At 37.5% G+C, this 4,224-nt stretch overlaps 1 pseudogene; it reads right to left on the bottom strand.

The window, feature by feature from the left end:
* On the bottom strand, nucleotides 464–3,878 carry LOC107637223 (annotated as a pseudogene).

The raw sequence follows: 4,224 nt of genomic DNA, 5'->3' as shown, positions 1-4,224 counted from the left end.
GCTGGGTCTCGCACAAAATAATCCTATTAGAATATATAAGAATCTCTCATGTAAATTAGGAAAGCAAAATAAGACCAAAAAAAAAAATGGGCTATGCATGGTGACAATGCAAGAAGAAGGAAAATAGTACATGCGTATTCAATTTGCACCGATTCAAGTTTTCTTTAAAAGACTTGATGGTGTCACCTTGAAGTCTTCGATTGACAAAGAACCTTATCTTTTATTGCTTTATAATTATTTCACTTACATATATATACCAACTATGTTTAGTACTGAAATCCTTAAACAAACAATTAGGTAAGGTGCATGGATATGTTCCTATTTATATAATCAAACAGCTTCTGGATTAGCTCTTTGAAAAAACCTTGCATCTATCTTAAAAGTATATTTGCAAGTTCAGATATATTTTAGAAGGAGAAATAATGAAAGGATAGAAAAACTTATTAAGTGATTTGAATGTATTTTAATTACTCTTCCCCCCACCACAGTTCAATCCCCTCCTGACTCCTCTCCTCTCGAAAACTGAAAAGTGAAAAGGGACAAAGAACTCTAGCACCCCCAGCCTCCCGCAGCCACCGCAACTCTCGCAGCCACCGGAGCCCCTGCAGTCACCGCAGCTCCCGCAACTTGCCATCGGGTTCAACCTTGTTGCCCGAACTTGCATTTGAAGCTGTCTCCTCACAACATCCAGCAATAGCACCATGCAACAAAGTTCTAATGGCACCCAATTCAAGTTGTTCCAAAGCGTTCAGGCCTTGACCCTCATCTTTCATATGCTGGAGTCTTCTCTTCCCTTCAGGTGAATGAAGATATGCTGACTTTAAAATATCGTAAACACCGTAGAAGACGGCACCTGAAGGTGCCATGCTAACAATAGAGGGTACTAAACCCTTGTAAAGAGAAAAGAATCCCTCGGTTTTGATCATGTGGCGGAAGGCACCAATTACACCTCCCAAGGCTTCACCGCCAGGTGCTACCATTACCGTTCTGATCTGAAAGAAATCAATCTTAGAATTCAGCTACAACTAAGCAAGAAATTAAAGGAAATTGTAACACTATGAAATAGAACATCTAGGCTGTTTACTCTCTTAGAATAATGAAGACACACTGACACAGACACAACGAGAGACATTCACATAGACACAGATGTATATAAATACATGATAGTCTGTTTGGTTGTTAAGACACTGAAAAAGAGACATAAACACATTTGTTACCAATTTTATCTCTAATAAGGAAGAAGTTGTTGATATAAGTGGCGAGGTGAGGTTAGAAAGTGGAATTTTTAAAATTTTGAAGAGATAAAATTATAATAAAAATTTATATCTCATGTCTAACATTTATGTCCTATACTCCTATGATACCATGTTTGTCTTTGATGGACATGGAACCGAACACAGCCCTAGGAACCATAGACATGTATTCAAAAGATAGGTCGTTCAAAACGGCAGGAAGTAATACTCTTTAATTTCAACTAACACAACACCACCCTATTCAAAAGAGAACCGGATTGAACTGGTGCTTTTGTGCTAGCAACCACCTTTTTTTTTTCACAAAGTAGTACTCATGGTATGGTAACTACAATCTATAATTCTCTATGACTGCAGCATATCTATCTGCAACCAACAAATGCAGCATCGACAAGCCTGCCTTGAATTCCCAAGATATCACATTTCTCTAAGCATAACAAGCCTAACAGAATGAATCTATGTTAGCAATAAAGTTTTGATAGCTTCAGAGACCCATGAAAATTTTGAGGTCTTGGGGACAAAAGCAAGAAAGTTATAAGAAAGGACAGATAAAAGTAACAGAATCTATATCTCCACTCACAGTGTCCATGGGCAAGCAGAGAAGCGTAGCCGTAATTCCTGCAGCAGCACCGGCAACAAATCTCTCAAAATTTGTGGATTCTTGATGCCCCATCATCCTCATTAGTTTATTTCTGTAAGTATCATAGACATAAAAATTTATAGCCTTAAAGGGTGCTGTCCGAAGAATATTTACAAAGTTTCCTTTCCAAAAACCTTTCAGCCTTTGAGAAGCCGTAATTGCCTGGATGAGCTCGAACTATGTACTCCAGCTTAAGCCTCTCAAGAGGTGCAACAAAAGTTCTGATAAATCAAAAAAGAATACACAAGATAACAAACTGTGTATGATCTTCAAATCAAAATCATAATGCACAGGCAAAGAGAAACAGCAATTGGAAATGTAGCTTTCAATCTTGTCAAACCAAAAATTGAAAAGGAAAAATATTAATAGTAAAATGCACGATAGCTTTCTTAGAGCAATGAATCAGTGAAGTGCAGCGCAGTAATTAAATTCACCAAACAAGATTAAGAGATAGATCAAGGGAATGAAGACCTTGAAAGTTGAAACCATGGCAGCCACAGCTCCAGCCCAGAGATGCTTGGTCATGTTGATAGCACCCGATCCATTCTCTTTCTCTCGAGCTTCCACTACCACCTTCTCAGAATCTGAAGCCACCGTTTTCTCATGGTGCTCCTCCACCAGAACCTCGCCAGAAGATTCTCGAGAAGCGTACCTCTGATCCACATCGCTTCGATCTATGGACAAGCTCAACGACAAGAACCCACCACCACCTACCCCACAAACTCTACCTTCTGACCTGAATATTTCGAAACCTACCCTTCTTCTAAGATGAGATTGAGAAGGACCTGTGCGCGTGTCTTCTTGTTAGGCAATTGAAATGAAATGAATGAATCGATGAATTTGAATAGCTTACACCGCCGCACCAACAACGCACACTCCACTTTATGTCTTGCAGGTTGGTGGAACATGGTATCATGCTGCTCATTTTATTAGATTGATTATCTCGATAAACACTGTCGTTCTTAAAATTTCAATACAACTCACAGTAGGAAATTTTATCTCAAATAATTTTATCTCACTGTCGTTCTGATTCTGTATGGCGAACAAGGTAAATGATTAATGAAGTTTGTGTGAATTAGGAAACGAATTCTCTAATTTAAATCTTTATTAAACTGAAGTTCAGAGTTCTCAGAAACATTTTATCTTGGTCTCTTTGGAACAACCTTAAAGCCAACTAATGTCAAACAAACATTGGATAATTATCCCACGCATATAAAGATATTTTTACGGCTGTTATTTCAGTCGGATTTAAGTTGTAATGGTCAATGTGTTTCTCAAACCTGACGACTCTGTTTTACATAGGTCCAAGACTCCAAGTAAAAGTTCACCAGAAGAAATGGCAGAGTTGGGTTAACAACTTTACATATGCATTTCTTCGTGAATATGAATAACATCCAGCTAACTAACGATAATTTAGAGGGCCTTGTTTATTATCTGTATTCTTACGTCGAGGGACTAATTGTACAAAATAACGGGGAAAAAAGAAAAGTTAACTATCAATCTCCGTATTCTATATCAATATCATTGTAGCAATTTGTGCCCCTCATCAAGTGAACTGAAGGTTTCCTCGATCAACATTTTTCCATTAAAGTAGTCATCACTCATCAAGTAAATAACCTTTCTAGAATGCACAACCTCCTCCTTGCTGATCTGCCTGTGACGCATTCCCTGTGGAAGAAAGACTATCCATCCCTGGCAAGGCAGCAGCGATCTTTCGAAACAAAGGCTGCAATTGTGCATTGGCAGAAGATATTGCAGAAACATGTGAAAAAGATGATAAGCTTGAAAAAAATATGGTAGTTGATTGTGAATTGATGACCCACCCCAGATGAGATATATTCTGTATTCTATGTAAGAGCAAGAAAGAATAATGCCAGGAAATAGCAGCTTGACAATCTAATGAACCAAAAATATGGGGATAACTAGGAGGACTCATTAATTTTCACCTTGATGTTGAAGCCTGCTTTTGCAGTGGTTTCTATAAACATGACTTCTAACTCACGGGTTTTGGCTTCTCCTTCCTCTATAGAAACTTGCCTGGTTTTAAGTATCAAAATTGCCTTATAAGATTTCTTACGGAAAAATCACATACTTGAATTCTAAACACAAAGTGCAAGCTACCTGGTAAATTGATTAATAATGCTTCCCACCCATTGTTTCTTCTATTAACATATCCAAATTCCACGTCCTTAATAACTAAAACAGTTTTTCTGGCCATCCTAAAAATTATACTTAACAATAGTCTACCAGACTTCTTCATATCTAGAATGAAAATTAACAGAAACTCCAATCTAGTAAACATGAACTTTTTTGTGTAAATATATTACTATAATA

This window comes from Arachis ipaensis, chromosome B04 (assembly GCF_000816755.2).
Source record: "Arachis ipaensis cultivar K30076 chromosome B04, Araip1.1, whole genome shotgun sequence".
NCBI classification, from domain to species: Eukaryota; Viridiplantae; Streptophyta; class Magnoliopsida; order Fabales; family Fabaceae; genus Arachis; species Arachis ipaensis.
This window is presented reverse-complemented; position numbering and strand designations above follow the sequence as displayed.